Raw genomic sequence first — 26,212 nt, 5'->3', positions numbered from 1 at the left:
GTTGATCCTGGTGGGGAGGCATCTTAGCCTGGGTTCCCTAAAGCAGAGCCCAAGTTGGAGGCCTACATGGGAGGAGTTTCTTCAAGAATGGGACTCCAGGGAAGCAGGGTGCAGGCTGCAGGAGTGAGGCAGGGAAGGGGTAACCAGTACAGAATGCTAGATGGAGCTGCCTTGGCTCCGTGTCTCGGGGCCTTCTGTAAAGCCTCATGAAACGAGTTTCAGAACGGCCTGCCGGGAAGAAGGGATACCGTTTATTCATCCCCCTTTGATCCAGGGTTACCTGTGGGGAGTTCATCACATGAGCATCGAGGGGTTGCTGCAGGCATCCTTGCCTCCCTGGGGCAGGAGGAGAGAGGAGGGGGGCGTGATAAGGACCCAAGTGAGACTCAGGCAGGTTGTACCTTCACAAAACCGAGCAAAGCTTGTGAGGAACTAGTGATGTGGGGCCAGCGTGGGTAAGAAATGAGACTGAGGGGCTCTGAAGTGGTGCCAGGAGGGGTCAGTACAAGTGGCTCATTTAGATCTGGACCCAGACGTCACTGCCCAGACTGTTAGTGCTCTCTGTTATTGGCTCTGAAAGTGCCTTCCTTAAACTGTATCTTTGTAACACTATCATCATTTATAACATTGTATTTATTTGTGCGATTATTGAATATATGTTTCCTTCTCTAGGCTGCAAGCCTCAAGCAAGCTCCTGGCATGGCCAGCATGGACGAGGGGCAACACTTTGGCCAAACTGATCACCCAGGGCTCCCCCTTCCTGCTTCCTTTGCTCCAGCTTCTCAGCTCTGAAGACACCCAGGTCCCTCTGTGCCCCAGCTTGCCTTAGCGTTCTCCCACTGAGAGTGCCCTCTCCACATATCCCCAGGGCCATCTCCTATTGATTCAACAGTTTGGCCTAAATGCTATCTCCTTCAGAGGGCTTCCTTATGTTACTGTCTCCAGGTTAGAAAAAAAAAGCACTGTCTCTCTCCTTCCCTCTTCCTCCATCTCCTCCGTCATTCTGTCTCCCCCTACATGCTCTTTCCTACTCTCATAACCTTGCCGCAGGCTTGTCTTCTCTGCTGAATTACATTGCTTGCTCCTTTAGGGCGGGAGACACGCCACATCCATTTCCGTGTCTTCCCCAACCCCTCTACTGTGTCTGGGGTGAGCACATGTAACTCCGAGGCAGCCAGAGTGCCCAGCCCCTGAAAACCTGAAGGAGACTGCCTGAAGCCTTATTTCATCCCCTGGGAACCCACAGCCCTCTAAGATGCAACTTCCTGCAAATTGTCACCACCCACTTTGGCTCCAGACTCCTGCCTCTGTGGGAGCTCATTTTCCTTTCAGCTGCTCCCTTCTCTCTTCCCTGGACTTGACTCAAACACAGGGCCTAGGTCTTTCTCCTTGGTCGTCTACTCCAAAGTCACACAAGCAGTAGAAACCTTCCTGAAGGTTCTTGGGTCACCAGAAGGTGCCGCATTGTCCTCCTTATAGTGATAACCTCAGTAATATTTCATGTTATACATTTTACCTTATGAAAAGTTCTGCCAGCTTCCATGCTAACTGGCTCTTCTTCCCCCTCTCCTCTTGGGAGCTCAGCCCTCCTGCTCTGGAGCAAACAAACCAGGTTCCTCCCAGGCCAGCTCTGCAGGGCGAAGGTGAACCCAGGGGGCTGCCTGTAACAGAGCCTGGCCTCAGCAGGAGGCACTGGAGCCGGGCCTATGTGGGACCCCAGAGCCCCCTCCACGGTCCTCGCAGGATTCTGGGAACCCCAGTCCTGGTAGGTTTGGCCTCCCTGCCTCTCCCTGCCTAAAGGGCCTTCTCTCTCCTCACGGCAGCTCCAATGGGACCTGGCGCGGCTTCATCCCACTGCATGGAGTCAGATCCCAAACAAACCGCCTTTCTTGGGAGACCAACACCCTGGAACCCACTAATCTCCTCCAGCAGCTTCGTGTCACTCTCTGTGATCTTAATCTCTCCTGGCAGGACGCGATGGAAAAAGCATCCAGGGGAAACCAGATCTTTCTGAGCAAAGCCAGGCTGCCTCCCCGCCTGCTCCCTTGCACCACTGGGCCTGCTCTGCCCATGGAAAGCTCACAGCGCTCCACGCTCTCCTGCTCTCCTCTCATTACTGCGGGCTCTGCCTGCCCCAGGATGGGACTCTGGGCCCTGGGCCTTCAGGGCAAGGGCTCCAGCTCAGCTCCTCTGCAAGGAGGACGATGTGTGGGGAAGAGGGAAGAGTGGGCTTTCAGAGCAGAGGACCTGGGTTTGCATTCCTGCCTGCCAGCGCTGCACAGGCAGGGAAGGTCACGGAGAAGTTGGCTGTGTGACCTCAGGTGAGTCTGCCAACCATTCTGCGCCTCAGTGTGCTCACCTGTAACCCGGGCGTAATGACAGTGCTGCTGCCTCACAAGTCACAGCGAGCACTAGTAAGAGGAGGTCGGGGGGTGCTCTGCGGACTTCAATTAGCCACTCAGCTTAATGGCCCCACTCACTGCGTGGCCTTGGGAAGGTCACTCCCCTCTCTGGCCTCAGTTTCACCATATGTGAAGTGAAGAGGGTGGATGATTGAGCTCAAGCACGGTCTTTCCAGTGGACAACGTTTTGACAAGATATGAGTTTTGACAAACGTATGCATCACCATCAAGGCTCAGTTCAGCCTCCCCAGAGCGTCCTCTCGCGCCCCTTCACAGCGATCTGCTTTCTGTTCCTATGGCTGGAATGTCGTACGGTGGGATCCTACAGATCAGCTCCCTTGCATCTGGCTGCCTCCACTCAGCACGGTGTCTGTGAGATTCATCCATATTGTTGGGTGTAGCAGTTGTCTGTGCCTTTGTCATACTGAGGAGTACTCCGTCGCATGGCTAGACCACAATTCGTTCATCCATTCACCTGTGCCGGGACGTTTGGGCTCTTTTGGCTTTTTTCCAGTTTTTGGCTATTGTGAATAAAGTGCCTGTGAATATCCATGTACTGGTTTTTGTGTGAACATAAGTTTTCATTTCTCTAGGTAAACAGCAGGGAGGGTATTGCTGAGTCATGTGTTAAGGATGTGTTTACCTTTGTAAGAAACTGCCAAACTGATTTCCAAAGTGGCTGGACAGCTCTGCACTCCCACCAGCAGTGCGGGAGGGGTCCAGTGGCTCCACATCCCCATCAGCACTTGGTATTGTCTGTCTGGGTTCCTTCCTTCTGCTGCTCTCCACTCCCTGCCGATCCTGGAGACCCAAGGCCTGCCAATGCCTCCTCTCCTCCCAGGCCCTCCCAGCCCCTCTGCCCCGCTTCTCAGGCCTGCCTTAGGCCAGCAACCTCGGGGGCGGGGGGGGGGGGGGTGGTTCTGGGGAGACATAGAAACTTTCAGGCTCAACTTGTTTGGAGACCTGGCCTGAGATGTAATTTCACGTGCAGCCTTTCAACTCCGCAAAGCAGGTGAACTGGGGCCTTTTTAGAATCACCGGCTTCCGCAGGGCCAAGAATTTTGTTTTGCTCATTTTAATTGTGACTTTCTCTTTCTTCAGGTCTATGCTCAACTGTCAGCTTCTCGGAGAGGCCATTGCTGCCAGCGGGTGCAGAACCAGACTTTGTGGGGTCTGAAGATTATCTAATTTTAGAGTGCTCTTTAGGAAAAAGAATCCATGATTGGGGATACAAATTTTGGTAGGGAAGGATTGAGAATGGGCACAAGAAGGATCCTGAACACACAGAGAGCTCTGAGCTTAAGCTTGATTAGCTTTGGGCGAGTCCAGCTCTGCTGGCCCCATTAAATGAATCAGGCATCCTGCCCCTCGTCTCTCTGGTCCAGCCCTGTGCCTTGGCTTCTTTCTCTTGACAGTGTGCAGTGTTACCCAATGTCATACTCTATCTCTGTTTGGTCTCTCTGTCTCCCCCACAGGAACGTACTCTCTGTGAGGGCCAGGTTAGTCCACTCCTGTATCGCCAGCACACCCAGAACAGTACTTGGAACATGATGGACACTCAGTAAATAGTGATTAAACAAAGGGAGAAATGCTTTCCACATGCTGCTGGTATTCTCTCTGTAGAAATGAGATCGAGTCTTAAAAGTGAATCAATGCATAGAAAAAGAGGACGCTCATAGTGGTGTGCGCAGAAATGGCCGAGGCCACAGGGATGGACGTGTGAGATGCTCTGGGGTGACAGAATAGGAAACTGGCATTTACTGAGCACCTGCTCTGGGCCTGGCATTTTCTACACATTGTTGTCCTAAACTCTCACAGTAACCTTTGAGGCGGCACCATTATCCCCATTTTGCAGGAAACCGAGGCACAGCAGGGCGAAGTCACTCGACCACCTGTCACATTGCTGGTGAGTAGGACGCTGGAATGTCCACCCAGGTTTGCCCTTTCTCTTGCCTCAGGGTGCCTAGACAAGGCCCCACTCCGTCCTCTGAGCCCCTTAAAGCTCTTCACTCCGTGTTCCAAGGGGAGGAGGGGCCTCTGAGGGTCAAGTTCTCAGAGCTGAACCCAAGGTGAGCAGGGTTACACGGCCTGGAGAAGGGAGAGGATCGTGTCCTCTAACTGCACAGCGGGGAGGGCAAAGGGAGGCTCTGTCACCTCCTGAGCAAGAGCCCTGCCCAGGTCAACTTAAACTAGTCTATCCTGGAAGGGAACCGTGTTTGTTGTTAAACAAAGTCCCAGGGGCTGGGCCCCAAAGAGGGCGAGCTCTGAGCAGCTTCCAGGGCTTGACTTGATTTAAAGAGAATAGGGAGCGTGCCAGGAACCCAGAAACGCTTCCTGCCCCAGATGCCAGAAATTCCCCCAGCCCCGCCCCTGAGCACGTGGGGAGCCGCTGCACCTGTCCCTGTCAGAGCTGCCTCCTTCGCTCCTGTGGACACCAACCCACCCACTTCACAGGTAGGCCCGAGGACTAATTACAGTCATGGCATACAGAAAAGCACTAAACACCTGTGGATTCTCTCTCCTCCCTGACTTCTAAAAAGATCTTGAACTTTGGGTTTGTGACTAATGTCAGCCTGGTAACCCTTCATTGCTCCTGCCTGGAACACTCACCTTTGCCCCAGCTCTGCATATGATGTCATCTTCATCCCAGTGTCATCATTTTGGTCATAGCAGCCTTTTGTTTAGGACCCAGTCTGTGCCAGGCACTGCTCATCTATCACCTTTTGTCCTGACCACAATTCAGCAAAGTAAAGTTTATTATTCCCATTTTGTGGATGGAGAGACTGAGGCCCCCCAGACCACAAGCAGTGCAGCTGGGCTGAGGAGCACAGACTTTGCTCCATCTCCCAGGTCACTTCTCTTCTCTTCTGTCTTTCTCCTTACTCTACTCCAAGCCCAGAATGCTATGCAGTTTGACTTTCAAACCATCTAACGTTTATTTGTTTGTTTATTTATTTATTTAAAGATTGGCACCTGAGCTAACATTGGTTGCTAATCTTCCTTTTTTTCTTTCCTTCTTCTTCTTCTCCCCAAAGCCCCCCAGTACATAGTTGTATATTCTAGTTGCGAGTGCCTTTGGTTGTGGTATGTGAGACGGCAGGCACCTCAGCATGGCCTGATGAGCGGTGCTAGGTCCGCTTCCAGGATCCGAAGCCATGAAACCCTGGGCGGCCAAAGTGGAGCGTGCGAGCTTAACCACTCAGCCACGGGGCCGGCCCCTAAATCATCTAACATTTATTTATTGAGCGCCCACTCTGTGTGGGGCAGGGTGCCAGCCCAGGACCCAGAGAGGGGCTAGCCTCGTCCTACCTTCAAGGAGCTCAGAGTAGTAAGGAGTCCTACAATAGTGTGGCAGGTGAAGTTTAGAGGGATGGAGGCAGTGCTGTGGGGCACCTGCTTCTGCTGGGGAGGCAGAGAGCCTTGAAGTGTGAGTGATCAACACAGGATCCATCAACACACTGCCAGAGTTTTGTGTGTGTGTATGTATATGTGCACATACCAGTGTAAAGTGATTGTGACAAAGAGTAATGAGATGTAGTTGCTGCCTCAACTTATGGGGGTGCACAGCGCCCCCAACTGCATTGGCTCAATTTCCACTTTAAATGAAGCACTTTTAATTTTGTCTTTAAAATGAGAGCTTTGCTACAAGCCCAGGTCTATAGACTGGGCCTTGTTAACAGCAATTTGGCTTTTTTTAAAAAGCATTTTTCAACAGGCAAAATGTTTATAATGGAAGTCCATATTCCTGACACACTTAAGAAGCAGGCTTTTTTTTTTAAAAAAACGTATAGTTTTAACTTTTTTATTATGGAATTTTAAAAACATGCATAAGAGGAGAGAGAATCGTATATGAACCCCCACGTGTAGCCAGAACCCAACTTCAATGCTTATCAGCATTTGGCCATTCCCCGAAGAAATGGATTCTTGATGACTTAAATAAATTAGAATTTTGCAAAACGTTTAATGTAATTCATTTAATGCGTTTTTTTCTCTGATAAAAGGAGTAAAAATGATTTTAAAATATTTGCATGTTTCCTGGAGTCGCTAATGAAGATGCATCTCGTCTCTGCCCGCGGACTCTAGAGGTGCGTGGTGGAGCATTCAGATTCCTGGGTTGCAGGAGTCGGGGCCAGGAAACACCTCGCTAGTGCAGCTCTCTCAGACCTAACATCCTGAGGTTCTCTTATCTGTAGACAGAAAAAGCCCATTTATAACTTTTCTACTCTGGTTTTAAATTTGGTGGCAAAGATTCAGGAATGTGTTTGCTCGGAGCTGCTGGCCCTGGGAGATTCACTTAGAAAACAAGGCCTCCTTGTCTCCTGTTCTGACTCCCAGGACATGTTTTAATGAATTGCCCTCAAACCCAAATTGGCTCCAGCCTCACTCACAAGCAGCTGCAGCGCTCTGGGGAAAAAGCCCACACCCGGGGGCAGAAAAGTCAGTCTTAGCTCTGTCCCCGTTAGCTGTGTGGTCTTGAGGAAGCTGCTTTCCCTCTCTGGGCCTCCATTGCCCCATCTGTAAATGGACTTTCCCTGGGTTAACTCTGTGGTCTCTAGAACTCTGAGTGAGTGTGGTCTGTGGCCAAGTGCAAGGAAGGGGTGCTAAACACCATGTGACATGGTAGATCTGCACGCTTATCCATTCAAAACTCTTGAGAGATGACATGCTAGAGGGCTGGCATGGACTTCGGAAAGGTGAACAGTGTTTTTCCGAGTTTATCAGATGTTGGGCAATTAACGAGTGTTCCAGATGTCAGCTGAAGGCCTGATGATCTAGATTAGATGTCTTGAATCCCCATTCTGAAGCCTCCTCCGTGTCTTCAAGGAATTCCACAGCCCCCGAGGGACCCCATCACTCCAGGTGCAGATCCAGGAACCCTCTCTCTTTCACCCCACGTGACCCATTGCTCCATCTCCACACCCAGGAGATCCACGCACGTGAAGACCCGTGAACGGGGCAGACTCTCCACCCACCCAGGGAGGGACCCCCCTGGGCACTACCCAGCACATGAACTAGAATCATGCAGTGGTCTCTCTTATTTGAAAATTCTGCCTTGCCTCCTCCCCCCCAACTGCCCAACCTTTCCCTACTTACTGGTTTTTCCGTCTCCTTTCCTTTTCTGCTCTCCCCCTCCCTCCCCAGGATTCCAAATTCTTTCCCTCGATTTTGCAGAGCGGCCCAGCACCCAGCCGCTCCAGCCTGCAGGGGCGCACGCCCAGACCTGTCAGGGTGCCTGCCAGGCAGAAGGACTTCCACTTAACAGGGTCAACCTGACAGAAAGGAAGGGTCGTCATAAAGATTGTTAAAAATCTTTTACAAGGCTGCAGCCCTGATGTCACTTGGCGGGGATCAGGGGTGACGACAGTACTTCTGATTCATCGTCCACAAGCCTGGGCCCTGTGCTGTCTTTCAGACAGACGCATCCCATGAGAACATTCGGAGCATTTGACACTGTTCCTTCCTCCCTGGCTGTGCCCAGCCTTGCTCGCCTGGTTGTCCTCCTTCCTTGGGAACTCGGGCTCCTTCTCTGCCTCTTGGCTGATTCTCTGAGCCATGTGGGCAGGAAAGTAGAGGACACAGGAGTTTGGCTCTGAGCATCTGCCCAGGGGGCTCCTCCTGGGTAGGGGCTGGCTGGGGTTCTCTCCCACAATGAGCCCCACCTGTCCGGAGTGCCTGGCTTTTTGGGCTCACTTGGCGAGTCTTCAGCGCTGGTCCCAGACTGTGCACTCGACTCAGGGAGGTGGAGGGAGGAGGTAGGGAAACAGCAGTGGAAAGTGATGTCATTTGACAAGGCTGGGAAGGAGCAGCTTGGTGAGAGAACCGGCCTCTCACCCTGGTGCAGAGCTCTTCCATGCGCTCGCCTGCATGAAAAGCCGGGAGGAGTGATCGCGCTGTTGCTCAGGGGCGGGCTTCAGCTCTGAGTGGGAAGTGACTTGCCTGGTTCCCACAGAGAAGAGGACCTGGTCATGTGCCTTGAAGTGTGGCCAGAGGGATCGCAGGAGAAAGCAGAGTGAGGAGAGGGGACTGTGGGCATGTGTGGGCCACTTGGCAAACTCTTCACAGAGTTTCCTGAGTTGAGCTTTGAGTATGGACACTCGCAGGCTGATCCACTTTGCCTGGTGGGTCGGTGTGGTTGGGAAGAGGCTGAGTAAAGGAAAGCTCGCTTCAGGCAGAGGGAGCAAGACACGCGATCAAGTCCCTGTGGCTGAACAGCTGGCATGTCTGGCGAACCATGAGCAACCTGTGAGGCTAGACTGAAAGGGCTGGTGGGGAGAAAGCCAAGGCTTTTGTGGGTTCTGCTGAGGCATTTGGGCTTTGTCCTGTAGGCCACAGTCATTGGAGGGGTTAAAGCAGGCAAGTGACAAGGTCAGATGTGCATCTTAGAAAGATGCCCGTGGCTGCTGGATGGCTCCCGGGGGCCGGTGTGCAGCAGAGAGGCCATTGAGGTGTCGCTTGCATCATCCAGACAAAAACGATGGTGCAGGATTGTCAGGGCAGGTGGAAAGGAACAAAGAGATCCCACAGACATTGAGGAGATGCAGTCTGTAAAGCGGAGTGAGCCAATGTGAGAGGTACTAGGTATACATCTGGGTCATTTTAACTGCTTTTGATATTCCTTTGGGTGAATAAATCACATTAAAAATAATTTATATTGCAGTAACATTGGTTTATAACATTATATAAGTTTCAGGTGTACATCATATTTTGATTTCTGTATAGATTACATCATGTTCACCACCCAAAGAGTAATTACCATCCATCACCACACACATGTGCCTAATCACCCCCTTTCACCCCCCTACCTTCCACCTTCCCCTCTGCTAACCACCAGTCCAATCTCCTGTCGCTATGTGATTTCTGTCGGTTGTTTTTATCTTCTACTTACGAGTGAACCACATTTTTAGATCTCCATTCACCTAATGATTGTTATCTCCACTTTCTCACTATTACAGACAGGACTGCAATGAACATCTTTGTACTCATCTCCCTGTGCACCTGAGACTCTGTTTAGAGTAGAACTGTTTTGCTGAATTGTGAGGTTTGACCCTCTTCCAATCTACTTGATGTTCTCAAAGTCCTCCTCACAGGGATTGTACCAACACATTCTCCTGTCAACTTGCAGAGGGGTTCCCTTTCTCCAGCTGCTTATCAGACTTGCAAGATTTTGCCCATCTGATCAGCGTGAGAACAAGTCTCTGCTGTTGCCATGTGTTTCCCTGATCACCAGCGACGGTGAGTCTATTTCTGGGTGGTTGCTCACAACCCTGTTCTCTTCTTCCGTGAATTGCCTGTTCGGATGCTTTGCCCAACTCTGTTGGGTTTTTGTTTTTTCTTACTGATTTGTTGGCGTTCTTTATATTTCCTGGAAACTAATCCTTTGTTTGTTAAAATATCTTTTCTCAATCTGTGACTTGTTCTATCTCATTTGCAAAAGTCTTTGTCAGACAGAAGTTTTAAATTTCAATGTATTCCAACATTTCAGAATTTCTCTTTATAGTTTGTAGTTAATTTTTTCTCTTTTTTGCTGAGGAAGTATCCTTGAGTTAACATCTGTTGCCAATCTTCCTTTTTTTTTAAAGATTGGCACCTGAGCTAACAACTGTTGCCAATCTTTTTCTTCTTCTCCCCAAAGCCCCCCAGTACATAGCTGTATCTTCTAGTTGTAGGTCCTTCTAGTTGTGCTGTGTGGGATGCCGCCTCAGCATGGCCCGATGAGTGGTGCTATGTCAGTGCCCAGGATCCGAACTGGCAAAACCCTGGGCCTCCGAAGCAGAGCACGTGAACTTGACCACTTGGCCACAGGGCTGGCCCCCTCTTCTTTTGAGGAAGATTGGCCCTGAGCTCACAGCTGTGCCAGTCTTCCTCTATTTTGTATGTGGGCCACTGCCACAGCATGGCTGACCAGTGTGTAGGTCCACACCCAGCATTTGAACCTGTGAACCGGTACTGCCGACCTGAGCGTGCTGAGCTTAACCACTATGCCATGGGGCCAGCCCCCAGTAGTTAATGTACCTTGATTAAAATTTTTTCCTATACTGATGTTATGAAAATATTCTTCTATATTTCTTTTTCTAAAAATTTTATTTTTTGGTCACATTTAGATCTTTAATCTCCTTGGATTGTGTGTATGTGTGTATACAATGTGAGGAGGAGCCCTAATTTTACTTTTTAAAAAAATGGTCAAATTTTCCAGTACCCTTTATAGAATAATTGACTTCCTCATTCATTATTTATATTCATTATTTATAGAATAATTTATTACATTGATTTGTAATTCCACCTCTGTTACAAATTAGCTGTTTTTGGATTTATTTCTGGGAATATTCTATTCTGTGGTTTGTTTATCTATTCCTGCACCAATATCACACTGTTTTAATTACAATAGTGTTATAATAATTCCTTATATTTGGCAAGAAAAGTTCCCCACTTTTGGTTCTTTTATTTCAAAATCGCCTTGGCCATTCTTGGCCCTCTTTCCTTCCACATTAATTTTAAGATCATCTTATCAAGTTCTATGAAAAAATCCTTTGGGATTTTGGTGGAATGGCATTGAATTTATAGACATAATTTGGGGAGAATCACTGATTTTAAGATATAGAGACCTCCCACCTATGGACGTGCTTTATCACTCTGTTATTTAAGACTTTTTATGCCCTTCAATACAGTTTTAAATTTTTCTCCTTATAGATCTTTAGTATTTTTTTAGATTTAATTCTAGATAACATGATTTGTCATTTTAAAGAAAATATATCTGATGTTTCACCACTGAGTACAACATTTGCTGCATATTTTTCAAAGATGCCCTTTATGAAGTCAAGGAAAGTCCCACACAATCTCTAATGCTTGCATTTTTTTGTTTAACATGAAGCTTTGAATTAAAATGAATATAGGTCTGAATTTTATCAAAATTTTTTTCGTGTATTTTTCTTCATTTTATGTACTAATATAGTGAATTACGTTAGTCATTTTTCTGAAGTTAAATCTTCCTTGCATTTCCGGCATAAGTATGACTTGTCCAGGATAGATAGATAGATAGATAGATGATAGATAAATAGATAGGTAGATAGATCACCACGTTCCATCTGCAGGACTGTCTTGGGCAGGGATGCAGGGAAAGGACACAGTCTTAGAAGGTAGGTGCATTTATGAGGGGGTTGGTGCTAGGCTGGCAGAAGTCTAAAGCTGGCTCTCTCTCTTGGCATTTCATGGATTTCTCTGAGCCCCAGCCCCTCCAGTGGGACCTCCAGCTGCAATGCCTATGGCATGGTGACATCTTGACCAGCTGGCCATCTGGTCTTCCCCGGCAGACCCCCACTGTTTGGTCCCGTCCCCAGAGGGCCGCCTCCTTTCCCCTTGTCCCTTCCCTCTGGCAAATGTGTGCTTCCTTGCTCACTGTCAGTAGGATGCCACCCCTAAGCCAGCCCCTTCTCCTTACTCTCCACTCAGCTGTAGGCAGCTCTGTGACTTGCCTTTAGGTTGTTCAGGTACATGTAAGACTTTACGACCCCTGGTCCTGGGGCCCCCTCAAGCCCTCTGAGTGGTCCTCCTCAAGGCCCTCTCACTTGGTTTGAGGTGAAGGGGAAGCACCTGCCTCCACGCCCAGCTCCACAGCCCTTCTCCTCTCTTCCAGGCCTCTCCAGTTTGTACCCCTTTAGCAGCTGGACCTGGGTGAAGGCCAGCGTGGGCAGAACTGGCTTCACAAAACCCTAGCTAACCCTGTGGAGGCGAGGCGGCCTGGCGTCTGGTTTAGGAACGCGGGAACATTGAGCAACTGTGTCCGGTTCTCGGTCTCTGGTGCCTCAGCTGAAGCTGAGATGGAGAAAGTTCCATTTTAATATCCTGTTACACATTTTCCTAGAGCATTACTTATTTTGTCATTTTAAAGTTTATTGGCATCGCCTTGGTCATAGTATTCTCTTAAGAGTTTAAAAATCTCTACCGTATCTATAGTAATATCCACTTTTTCATTCTAAATATATGTGCCTTCTCTATTTCTTTTTTGATTGGTCTTGCCAGAGCTTTGATTATTTGTTTTTAGAGAACACTAAAAGTTCTCTCTATTGTTTCTTTGCATTCTATTTAATTAATTTATGCCCCTTTCTTCTGTTTTTACTCTTTAATTGAGAAATAAATCATACATACAAAAGAGCACATATAAAGTATGTTTATGCTTCAGGAATAATAATAAAATGAACAATTGTGTATCCACAACTGAGTTTAAGAAATTGAAGGCCAGGATCTGGAGCACTCCAAACGTTCCCCTCCTCACTCCAGAGCACCCACCTAAACATTGCCTTAATCATCTGTTTACTATTTATAAATGGTTTTCACTTGTCTATGTATTGCTAAAAGTATATTGTTCAGTTTAGCATTTTTTAAAGGACCCCAGGTGACTGGAATTGGATTAATCAAAATCCTTGCTTCCTGACATACTCTCCTCTTCGGCACATGCATGAGCCCCTCTCTCCTTTCTTCCCTCTGTCCTTTCATTAATCACAGCCCACGACAAGCTATCAGGCGACTCTTCCCCAATCCACGTGACTGTCACGCTGAACATGTGTTCTTCATTCTCTTCTTTCCTTATTCTTGTATTTACTTGTTTTCTCAAAAAGAGTATTTTTTTTTTAAAGATTTTATTTTTTCCTTTTTCTCCCCAAAGCCCCGCGGTACATAGTTGTATATTCTTCGTTGTGGGTCCTTCTAGTTGTGGCATGTGGGACGCTGCCTCAGCGTGGTTTGATGAGCAGTGCCATGTCCGCGCCCAGGACTCGAACCAACGAAACACTGGGCCACCTGCAGCGGAGCGTGCGAACTTAACCACTTGGCCACAGGGCCAGCCCCTCAAAAAGCGTATTTTTAATTGTAGTTGTCTTAACTTTATAAAGATGACATCATGCTATACGTCATCTTTGGAAAATTTTTTTTCTTTGCTTACTATTATCGTGACTAAGTTACGTTCGTATTATCAAATTCACTGTAATTAATTTGTTTTTTATGTAGTAAAATATATTAATGTAAAATTTTTAACCATTTTTAAGTGTACAATTCAGTGGCATTTAAGTACATTCATAGTGTCGTGCAACCATCACCACCATCTGCCTCCAGAACTTTTTCATCTTCTCGAACTAAAACGCCAATTAATTTGATTTGGCTACTGGACCTTGTGGAAACACTCCACAGGTTGCCTATTCATTCTCCTGTTGATGAACAACAATTGGAGTTTCCAGGCCTTTGCTGTTGTGAATGATGCTGCTATGATCATTCTTGCAATGTCTACTGACGAACAGGTGTTCGCTGTTGAGTTTTGGGTATGTGAATGTTCACTTTAGAAGATAAAGTCAAAACGTTTCACAAAGCCGTTGTACCAATTTACACTCCCACTTCAATGTGCAAGAGATACCACGAATCCACATCCTCACCAACACTTGGTGTGTCGGCTTGAAGTCTTGACAAATGGGGGCAGGAGAGCTTTGAAAACCAACTGTCGTTATGTTACAAGTCGGGGAGGAGGGCTTGCTTTTGGGGGCTCCTTGAACTCTCAACTTTCAAGACCCTTTTAGAGACTTTTTCTTGCAGAGATACCCAAAGTGACATTTACTACCTTTTCCTCTCAATTATAAAAATCATACATAGCGTTTGTAGAAAACTTGAAAAGTACAGAAAACAATAAGTAAGAGTCACTTTCGATCTCATTCTCTGGAGTAACTTTTTAACATTGGTTTTTAAAATATTTCTTCTTAATGTACAAAATTGGAATCACACTACATGTGCTGTTTTGTAAGCTCTTTTGCTCTGCTCAACAAAAGGCAAATAATATCTCAGTGTTATTAAGTATTCTACAAGGTGATTTTTAGTGACTGCATATAATCCATCATTTGAATGCACCAAAACTTTAACTAATTGTTGGATTTTTAAAAAATGTTTGGCGACAGTGTATCAATAGAAAGTCCTGTCCATGAATTGTTGCATGTATTCAGAATTCTTAGTAGCAATACCTAAAAGTGGAATTGCTGGGGATCGTCTTCCTTTCAAACAAACCTCGTTTATCACCTAACGGTTAATTAGGGTGCACATTTACATTAATCAGAAGCATCTGTACTACCAAGCAGAGCTGCTGGCTGACACGAGGTAATGGGTGTTACTACTGCACGCTGAAAGAACATTCTGGTCCAAAGCAAAGAAAATTGGCCCTTGAATTTACCTTGGGAAGTATCTTCCATCAGACTTTTCGAAATCTTGATAATAGCCTGGAGGTGCCAGGGACATGCTCTGTGGGCCCTGGCAGCATGGCAGCCTCGGTTAAAATGGCTCCTGATCTCCCTTTTCCCATAAAAACAAGATGGGGGTGTTCTGAGTGTTGGGGTACAGGGTCTGTGCCAGGTACTGCAGCAAGGTCACCGTTGTAGGTGAATTCCATAAGAGACCAGAGTGGCACCAGGAATGCCTCATCAGACAGGCGAGGCTGAAGGCTCTGCTGGGGGAGTGGGAATAATCACTCACCTCCGACACCTGTGTGGCTGTCCTGGTCTCAGACTCCATCCTATTTAATCCTCACAGCCTGAGAACCAGCAGGACAGGAGGTATCATCCCACTGTACAGATTAGGAGACTGAGAACCAGAGGTTAAGTGATGTCCTTGAGGCCAGACAAAGTCAAAGACAGCTTTTGGACACCAACTCTAGTGCTCTTTCTATTGTCCCACAATGCCCTGGATGGGACAGTCTGGCTGCTGAGTTCTAGACCAGGCTCCGGCATCATGCCACAGCTTCCTGAAGCTGAGGGAATGGGGGAAGGGGCTGAAAATGCCCTGCAACCCTTTGGAAGAAAGGACTTGAGTCTTTGGACACTTGGGTCAGTGACCTAATGAAGGATCCAGCTGGCTTTTCAGGAGACATTATCCCAAGGGAGAGGTCAGAAGACAAGTTACTCACTGAGTGGCCTTAGACATGTCCTTCCCTCTTGGGGCCTGGGAACAGTCTCGTGTTCTGTGAAATGAGTATTTGATTAGCAGGTCCTAAAAGTTCCCTCTTGCATGGAAAGCCCTCAGACTCTGAAATGCCCACAGGGTCCACTTTGCAGGCATGTTGGGGCCCGCATGGCACCCAGCGGGGAGCTCCATGGTGTGGGCTTTCATCTCAGAAATGAGCCTTTGCTCTTCCTCGGTCTCTGTGTCTGGATCTCATGATGGGAACTTCTGTTGGCCCTGAATGTTTGCTTGCAAAGTCTACTAATTTCCTCCCCCTGCCCTTTGGCAAGGGCCTAGTGGGGGCACCCTTCACACATCATCACACAGGACAGCACCACCTTGAGATGTGCAACATGGCGGCCCTCCTATTGAACCTTAGCTTGAGCCTCTCCTTGGTTGACTCGGCTTAAGATAATAAGCAGTTGGAATTTCCCTGTTTATTAAAGTAGAATGAGTGAGTGGGAACAGTTAGAAACCATGCAGTTCCTACTTCCTGCCAATGCCTTGTGCTGAAAGAAGGAAGAGTAAAGTAAAGCCATGAGAACTTTTGCTCAAACCAAACACTAGCTGGAACAAGAGATGGGTTGGCCCCTGGGGTCCTCTTCCACAGCTGGAAAGACGCTGCGCAGCCCAGCAGGCCCCATGAGTTCTCCCTACCCCCTCAGACCCTCGCATCCGTTACCAGCCTGCAGCTGGTAAACTGAGAAATGGGCCTTGGCCAAAGCCTTTTTGTTTGCAAGTAACAGGATTCTACTCAAACTGGCTTAAGCAAAAAGTGAGTTAACTGAGAGAGCAGAGGGCGTGGGTCAGAGAACACAAGGACAGGATGGCTTCACAAAGACCTGTAGCCACTGGGAACCCAGGCAGCCTCTCCCCTCCGCCTGTGTCTCCCTCTGATTCTGACTTCATCTCTCACATTTGGACCACCTGATTCCACCAGCACGAGGCCCCAGGTACTCAATCAATGTTGCCAGTTGCTGATGGGCCAAACCCCATCTCAGAGACATGTCTTCAAGCTCTGTCTGCCTTTTGGGGCCCACATTCTAGATCAGAGACTATCGACATTTGTCTGCTGTAAACCTGTGGCTGGGACCATCAAGGAGGGCTGGCTGCTCAGCCCTGTGAGTAAAGCACACTCTCGGTGTCCAGGCTGCCAACCCCACCCCTGCCTGTCCTACCAGAAAGTGGAAGGGAGTACCTGGGATCAAGAGTGACGACACTACAGGTATAACCTTGAATCCTCTCCAATTTATACAATTAAATAAACCATTTGCAGACTTTGACATCTTATTTTTGGGAACAAATTATTTGCTCCACACTTTACAGCTGATCATGACAGACTGGCTAGTCACCACACCTGGCCTGCAAATTCTCCTTCCAGGGGGCTGAAGGTTTAGTGCAAGAGGAAGGATGGGAGGATGGGTCCTAGCATTGGCCTCTAAGTATTGAAACTTTGTGCATTTCAAATCACGCGTGGATGGGCCCCGTGTGTGTGCGTGCACGCGTGTATGTGTGTGTTTGCATTTCAAGACTGCCTGGAAGAGCTTTGGTAGCTCAGTCCCCGACCTCTGGCCACTCCTCCTGGGGGTGCAGATGGAGGGCAGGTGCTGTGACTGCAGAGCAGAGGGAATCAATTACAGGGTTTTTTCCCCTCCTTCTCCTTCAAGGAAACTCGCTTTTAATTTCCTTTGTGATTATCCTCCTTATTGCTAAACACAAGCTGATGGCTCGTTCCTCTTTGATTTCTCCTTTTAACAAGTCTCCCTTCCTGCCCCTTTCCTTTCCATTGTTTCCTCTTTAGCCCCAGACAGTGGAGGAAACATGCAATGCATGCGGCCGTGCAGGTCTTAGCACTTGTTTTGGGTTGATTTCGGGCACTAGGTGAGCATCCTTCTGTCTCTGAGGCAATGGGCCCCCTTAGGATATGAAGGAGCTGACTGGAGCATTAACGGGCTTGATGTTCATCTCAAGGTTTGGGGACCGAGCAGACTGTGTGTTTGAAAGTTTGAATTGAAGGGTCCCACGAAGTTCTCTGTGCCTCTCCATCCCAGCCTTGTGCATTTTGTTTATTGACTAGGATTTCCATTCGTTCATTCATTCAACTAATATTTTTGGGGCAACTGCAGCGTGTCACATCTGTGGTTAGTGCTAGTGATTCAACGGTGAGTGAAAGTAGCCATGGCCCCTGTTCTCCGCAGGCTGTTTCCTTTTTAATTGTAAAATATTAGAGGGCGGGTTATCTGTACCCGCCTTTCATGACCCGATTAGTTTACTGGATTTCTGGCTGGTGCAGAATTTCTGCGGCAGAGCAGATCCAGGGATGGGGCAGGGGCATGGTGGGTTTTAATGATGGGTTTGGGGATGGGAGGTCTGCAGCACGTGGATGAAGGGCTGGGAAACCAGCAGGGAGCAGAAGGCAAGGCCCCTCGCAGGGTGTGGGGTGCCCGTAGTTAGCGAAAATTGAGGCGGAAAAGGCCTTTGAGATAATTGAGTTGATCTCTTTCACTTTCATCATGAGGACAGCCGGGCTTTGGGCAGGCCCTGCTGGTGAGGAGTGATAACCCTGCCCTGCCGTGAGCACTCTGGTGTCACGCGCTAAAGTCCCTTCCCGTCTCATGTAGCTGGCATCTTTCTTTGTTCACAGACCTCAATTTATGTTCAGCCCAGCTTCCGGGAGAGCTGCGAGAAGAAGGGTCAGCCATATGGCGCCCTGGCTAGTGCTGACTTGATGGCCCTGCTGCTCCGTGCAAAGGTTCCCTGGGCTCCAGGCTCCGAATGAGCTGGGCTGTGGGCTTCTACCTGGTCTCCAGCTGCCTGGGTCGCTGTGCTCCCCACGCTTAGATGATTCAACCTCTGGGGACAAAGGAGGCTCCAGTTCCCAAGGGGAACAGCTTGATCTTGGGGCTTGGCCCAGAGTCCCCTTGGAGCCCGGGCCAGAGTGGGGACTCAGCACCTCCCTGAGCACTAGGGGCTACTTTTAGGGCCTGACTTTCCTGCTGCAGTCAAACCTGCTGGCTGACCCCTAGCATCTGGTGTTCTGAGCTGGGGGCCTAAACAGCTGGTCCAGCCCCTTGTGTCTTCCCCAAACCCACTGCCCTAGTTCTGTCTGTCATCTCCCTTTTGTTCTGCCTGTTTTGTCATCTGTGCTGGCACCATTTCTCCAGGAGCTGGGGAGACAAGGTCTCAGCTAATATGGTCTAGGAAGTGGCTTCCTATAGGAGGGTCTTAGTTTCCCAGGGCTTCTGTAACAAAGTACCACAGACTGGCTGGCTTAAACACAGAAGTTTATTCTCTCCTGGTTCTGGAAGCCAGAAGTCCAAAATCAGGTGTTGGCTGGGCCATGCTGTCTCTGAAGCCCTAGGCGAGAGTCTGTTCCATGCTTTTCTCCTGGTCCTGGCGTTTGCTGGCTGTCCTTGGCCTTCCTCTGCTGGTGGCCCCAGTGCTTCAGCCTCTGCCTCCCTCCTCACACGGCTGTCTTCTCCTCTGTGCGTCTGTGTCTCTTTCTCTTCTTCCAAGGACACCAGTCATATTGGATAAGGGTCACCGTATTGCCGTATGACTCATCTCAACCACTGGCATTTCCAGATAAGGTCCTATTCTGAGGTGCTGGGGATCAGGACTTCAACATATCTCTGGGGGACACAATTCAGCCCAGAACCCATGATGAGCAGGGTTCACAGAGTGGAGGCAGGGAGTGGGGGGGCTGTTTTGCCTCTGGGGTGTGTGAACTGCTCCATCATCCACACTCCTGTGGCCAACATTGACCAAGGTGGGAAGGCATCCAGGCTTTGTAGGGCTCCAGGACCTCTGTGAGAAAAAGAGTACATAGTTATGAATGCAAAATTATGTATAACGTTGAATCTATATCTATAGATCAATTTATTTCATTTTCTGTATATTATGAAATTCTGCCATCTTAGAAAACCTTTCTGGCTGTGGAGAGACCGCCCCTCCTGGGCTAGCCAATTCCTGGAGAGCACACCTTTGACATGCAAACTAGGCAGCGCAGAACCACACCTCTGCTCTCCCACCCCCTGGGAAGAGACAACCAGGGAGAGCCCCCATAGCCAAAGCCTGGCAGAATTATCCAAGCTAGCCAGTCCCAAGCCGCTCACCCTGGCCTGCCTTGCCTTTCCCACAGAAAGCCCGGTGAAGACCCTGGTGCAAGTGCTCCCTCGCTCCTGTCTCCTCCTCCCAACGCCCTGGTGCTTCCCCATGGGCCTCCGGTCTCTAGGACCTCTGAGTACAATGAACTGTGTTTCCTGAGCCTCTTCTCTGCCTCCTCTTGCTGCCACTCCTGGCTGACCATCTCAAAAAAGAATACAAAACAAGAGTGGACACTTATTTAGAATAAGATAATAGATTATAGCAAAATAGAAAATTTAAAAAGCTGACAAATACCATAGACATCACAAAATCCAGAATAATCGTGGGGACCATGTTGCTGCCCTGTGCAGATCCCCTTTACCAGCGAAGGATGGGACACGGGGCGGGGCTGGCCGGGGGGATTGGGAGGATGCCAAGGGGCAGTGGCTGTTCATGGAAGGGTCTCAATATTTTAACTGTTGTGGACGCACCGCTGTACACAGGCCACACCTCCATACTGTGTTATGATGAGAGCATCCTGTGCTCAGCCAGGAGTGCCTCTGTAAGGACGACAGCTCCTCCTTGCTCCCAGGCTGGGCTGCCCTCAGCCCAAAGGCAGGCCAGCGGGGCTCGGTGGGGAGGGCTTGGTGACCTGGGCCACGGCTGCAGGCGATGGAGAGGGAGCCTGCCTGGGATAGGCCCCTGGGGTTTTCTATTCTAGGGAGAGGCAGGTCTGCAGCAGAATATCTGAGAAAACCATCTTTCCCCAGGAAATCACTAGAACACAACTGTAACTCAAACAGTATGAGGGGAGGCATGTAGGTCTTTGAAAGTCAGAAAGAGTTGGGACTTGATGTATTAGAAAGGAACCCAAAGACAGCTGTTTCCAAGACAGAATGTTAGCCCAGCGGCCTGGCAGCTGGTGGGGGCAGGTGAGAGTGCAAGGCGAGCAGGGAGCTGAGGAGGATGGAGCCCAGTTTAGACTCATTCTGTGTGAGAGCTGGAAGGGTGTCATTTGCAGATGGAGAAACTGAGGCCCAGAGAGGCAAAGTGACTTGCTTAATATCATCTGGCTTCTTATTTTAAGGGATGGCTCACTTGGGATTTTAGTAGGAGTTCTTCCTAAGGTGGCTTATGTAAAGAGATCAAAGGAATTTAAAAATGGGCACCCTTTGGGTGGTGCAGAAAGAGCCCTGGGCTTGGAGTCTTCTGTCACATTCCGTTGGCAAGAACTTGGGCAAAAGGCCATACCTAAACGCAAAGGGGTCTGGGAAGTGTGGTCCCCAGCTAGGGAGTCATATTCTGGGCTGCAGTGCTAGTACTGTGGGGGAAGGGAAGGGGATTTTGATCAACAGCTGGCACTATCTGCCGCAGGCTAGAGGAAGGTGTGTGCAAAAACATCTTCAAGGTTGTGGTTGCTATGAAGCTCTTCTAGGTTTGACTTTATTCAAAATCAGGTCAATGGTGATGCACTTCAGGAAACTAAAAAAATGCCACAGGGGCCAGAAAGGGGAAGATTATTCATTAAGCACTTACCGCATGCCCAGCTCTGTGCCATCGACTGAGGGAATATGTAAGAAAAGATGTCACCCCCGTCCTCATGGGCCCTTATAATTTCCAAAACACAACTGGAAAATAAAGGACACCTAAATCATGTGTTGCAGACCAGGAATGCAATAGAAATTCCGGAGAGAAGGGATCAAGGTGGGGTGGGATGGTTGGAGAAGGACGGCCTCTTGCAAGGGATGCCCTTGAACTGGGTCCTGGGGATTAAGGGGATTGCGACAGATCAGAGTCAGATTGGTGCGGTGTGGGATGGGAGTAGGCAGGGGAATGACATCTACTAGGCACTTGGTGTATGCCATTATCAAGTTGTTTCAATGAATCCGCACAGCAGCCCATGATCACTTGTCCCCACAGCTTGATGGAGGAGCTGAGATTTGAACCCCAGTCTAATGCCAGGGTCCCAGTCCCCTTCCCTCAAGAAAAACCCATTTAGGACCAAATCTTATGAATGCTTCATAAATCAGGAGTGCTGAGATTTCTGTTACCATGCGGGAGAAGATCCTGGGCTCATTGTAGACATCTCTCAGAGGATGCAGTGGGGCGACAGAACAAAGCTACACGTGTACGTGTGGGTGTATGTGAAAGAGAGAGACAGCTCCATTGATTTCCAGCTGTTTGGCTTTGGATAAGGCGCTTACCTGCCCTGGGCCCTAATGTCAACCTCTGAGTAATCAGTTTCATTACCTCTGTTGGCAGGGTGTCTGTGAGGGTTGGATGAGGTAGGCAGTGGATGACCACACACTTTGTTGATCCTAAGTGCATTTACACTGCCAATGTCTTGCTGGGCCCCACAGGCCAGTGAGATGTTGAATATCGTCTGGAAAGAAAATAGAAAGAACCTGGAAAACATCACCCTCCAGTGTGCAAAACAGGGTGTCACCCAGGAATGCCTGGTGCAGCTGGGCGTCACCATCTGGTAAGCAGCACAGGGCCCAGACGGCAGGTTGTGATGGGCAGCTGGACCTGCACTTGGAACACGGCGCTGTGGAGCCTGAGATTCTGTGATGCGGCAGACTCCTTGAAGAGTGCTCACGGCGCTCAGCCAGCCCCTGGAACCGTCAGCCTGGGCCTGGCTGTGGTGGTAATCGTGACACAACTAAACGGAAGATCCCTTTCTGTGGCAGCAATTTACAAACTGTTGGATCTGTACGGTGCTCTGTGGTTCTGCACTATTCAGCCTCTTTGCTCACACAGGATAGAAGCTCCAGAAACTTCCTTTAGAAGAAGGGAGTTTATGGGGAGAACTGACAAGGCTAAAAGCTCAGGAAGTGAAGCTGCTTTTATGCCCATAATTTCCATTGATCCTTGAAATACCCCTGTGACCTGGTATTACTACCCCCATTTGACAAGGGAAGAAACTCAGGTGTGGAGATAGGAAGTGATTTTCCCAGGGCTGGTTGTGCGGTGGAGCACATGGTTACCACCAAACACCATCCTTTTTTGAATAGTATTCTATCTGATCTTTTGTGTTCAATGATGACTTTACACATGAGGAAACTGAGTCACAGAAGAGTCCTACCCCAACCACCATAGTTCAAGGGAATGGAGAGATCCGGAGGCTGTGAGTCCTAGCCTGACCTTTGGATGGTCAAAGTCAGTCATAGATCCTGCTTTTTCCTGGACCCCCGACCTAGAAGTCTCTGGAACCCAGACCGATGCCCCTGGTTATCACGCTGACCTTGGCCTCTGGATGAGACGCTTCATTTGCAGCCTCTGTTTTGAGCCTGAGCCACATTCAGGCCTTTCTATTCATACCTGAAACTTGGAAAGCCAGGCAGAGCGCCTCCTTTCCGAGCTCGGTCCTCAGACTCCTGGCTTGTCACCCTTGCCTGACCCACTCTGCTCCACGGCATCTTGCTAGATTTAATTGGTCAGCAGGCAATATCGCCATAAAGATCTTGGACTGAAATGAAATTTGGAATCTGTACTCGTTATGATGGTCGATAAAAGGCAATTGTGTGTTTCTCTTTTTGTTTTTCATTGTAATAAGATATGCATTAAAAAAATGAAAGCATATGACTGGGAGATGAAAGCTTTGTGAGGGTGCCCAGGGTACTCACGCTGCAGGCCAGCCCCAGAGCCCAGCCTTCTTTTCATCTTTACTCGTCTTTAACACAGGTTTTAAAGTCTATCAGTCATTCACCAAGTCTTTATTAAATGCTTAGTGGCTACAGCTGGGGGAACGAAGCCTCAGATGGGTCCTGGCCTTAGGGAGCGGATATTCTGGGTCCTTGAGGAAACAAGGAACAGAGCAACTGACCATGCAATTGAAGAGGTAGGATTCAGTCACAACTCCCAGTACCAACGTGGCTGAATTATTGATCTGTTTCTGCATAAAAATTACCCCCAAAGTTAGTGGTTTTAAATAACAGTGATCATTTATGGTCTCAGACAGTTTCTGCAGGTCAGGAATTCAGGAGCAGCCTAGCTGTGGGGTTCTGGCTCCGGGTCTCCTGAGGTTGCAGTCAAGATGTCAGCCAGGACCGAGTCTCTGGGGGCCTGACAGCATCGGAGCAGCCTCCTCCAAGATGGATCATTCACACGGCGCAAGCTGGGGCTGGATGCTGGGGAGAGGCCTCAGTCCCTCCCCCCTTGGGTTTCCGCAGGCTGCTTGATGTCCTCATGACATGGCGCTGGCTTCCCCAGAGCAACGGATCCAAGAGAGACCAAGGTGGAAGTGGCAGTGTCTGTTATGACTTGGTGTCTGAGGTCACACACCATCACTTCCTCCACACTCGTTTGTGAGAAGTGAGTCACGAAATCTGGCCCATGTCTGAGGGGAGCAGAATTAGGTTCTGCCTTCTGAAAGGGGGAGTGTCAACCACTGCCATGACTAACACTTGGAGCACTTGCTCTGTACGTTGAGCGTTTGATTCGCGTTACCTCACTGACTTCCCACAGCAGCCCGTGGAGTCATGGTCTTGTGTCTGTGCAGCTGAAGAAACGGAATCCCGGAGAGGCCAAGCATCTGCCCAAGCCTGCTCACCTGTGGGCAGCAGAGCTGAGACTTGAACATAGGCCGCCTGCCTCAGGGGCTTGACCACGATGCCACACGTCTCGGAGGGAGGGAGGGCAGGAGCCTGCAGCTGAGCCAGGCTGACTTGGCAGAGAGAGGCACAGTGAGAAGGAGCTGGTACTCGGTGCCTCCCAGACACTGTGTGGTCAGGGCTGGGACTTGCAGGAAGGGGTTCTTCTTCCAGAGCGAACATGAGAAGGAATAAGCCAAAAAACCCACAAAGCGCTATTTTCCCAGGTTGGGGTCAGGTTACTGCTTCTCCTTTCTGCTTTTGGCTCCAATTTGGAGCCCTAGATGGTCAGGGAAGCATTTTCCAGAAAGCTTCCCTCTACAATTGGCACATCCTTGTTTCTCCTCCCAGGAGCGTGGAAGTCAACTTAAAAATCAAGTCTTTTTGCTGGAAGGGATCTTATTCAACTTCTCTCCATTTTATAGACGGAGAAACAGACCCAGGAAGCAAAAGTGACGACGGCAGTAACATGGCGGCAGAGCCAGGCCTGGAGCCCAGATCCCCTGACGCTCAGCCATGGCACATTCCTATGTGGCAGGAGAACGATGTGTTAGTGAGAATGAGAGAGGAGGAAAAAGTGTCAGAGAGAGCTGGACTCAAAAGTCATCACTAAGTAAAGTTATAGGCATCAAAACAGTAACATTGGTGTAAAGACCAACAAATAGACTGATCAAACAGAAAAGAGAGTCCAGAAATAGACCCGCACTTAGATGCTTGAGTGACTTTTAGAGACACCAGGATAATTCAATAGGTCAACGATAGTCTTTTCAACAAATGATGCTGGAACAATTGGACATTGGTAGGGGAAAAAAGTCAACCTTGGGGGGCCAACCTGGTGCCATGGTGGTTAAGTGTGTGCACTCCACTGTGGCGGCCCAGGGCTCACAGTTTCGGATCCCAGGCACGGACCTAGCACTGCTCATCAAGCCGTGCTGTGATGGCATCCCACATAAAATAGAGGAGGATTGGCACAGATGTTAGCTCAGTGACAATCTTTAGCAAGCAAAAGAGGAAGATTGGCAACAGATGTTAGCTCAGGGCCAATCTTCCTCACACACACACAAAAACCAAAAAACCTTGACCTCCTACCTCACATCATAAACAAAATTATTTTAAGATGGATCATAGACCTGAATGTAAAAACTAAAACTATAAAGCTTCTAGAAGAAAATATGGGAAAACATCTTCACAACTTTGGGATAGAAAAAGACTACTTAGACAAGCCAAAAAAAGGTACTAACCATAAAAGAAAAAAAACGGACACTTTGGACTGCATCAAAATTAAAAACTTCTGGGGCCGGCCTCGTGGCCAAGTGGTGAAGTTCACTTCGCGAGCTCCACTTCAGCGGCCCAGGGTTTTGCTGGTTCGGATCCTGGGTGCGGACATGGCACCGCTCGTCAGGCCACATTGAGGAGGCATCCCACATGCCACAACTAGAAGGACCCACAACTAAAATATACAACTATGTACTGGGGGGCTTTGGGGAGAAAAAAAAAAAAACGATTGGCAACAGTTGTTTTCTCACATGCCAATCTTTAAAAAAAAAAATTTAAAACTTCTGGGGCTGGCCCTGTGGCCAAGTGGTTCAGTTTGCGTGCTCTGCTTTGGCGGCTCAGGGTTTTGCCAGTTCGGATCCTGGGTGTGGACCTAGCACTGCTCATCAAGCCATGCTGAGGTGGTGTCCCACATAGCAGAATCAGAAAGACCTACAACTGAAATGTACAACTATGTACTGGGGGCTTTGGGGAGAAGAAACAAGATTGGCAATAGATGTTAACTCAGGGACAATCTTTAAAAAAAAATTAAATATTGCTCTTCAAAAGACATTATTAAGGAAGTGAAAAGGCAAGCTACAGATGGGGAGAAAATATTTACTTATGTATGTCTGAAAAAGAACCCATATGCAGAGTATGTAAAGAATACCTATAACTCAATACTAAAATGACAAACAACCTTAGTAAAAAAGTAGTGGGCAAAGAGCCTGAACATATACTTCACAAAGGAAGATATACAAATGGCCAACAAGCACATGAAAAAGCATGCAACGTCACGGCTAATCAGAGAAATGCAAATTAAAACCCACCAGAATTACTAAAAGATTGACAATGCCTAGAGTTGGAGATGATGCTGAGCAACTGAGATGCTCGTAATTTGCTGGTGTGAGA

Source organism: Equus quagga, unplaced genomic scaffold, assembly GCF_021613505.1.
Source record: "Equus quagga isolate Etosha38 unplaced genomic scaffold, UCLA_HA_Equagga_1.0 153_RagTag, whole genome shotgun sequence".
Classification (NCBI taxonomy): Eukaryota; Metazoa; Chordata; class Mammalia; order Perissodactyla; family Equidae; genus Equus; species Equus quagga.
This window is presented reverse-complemented; position numbering follows the sequence as displayed.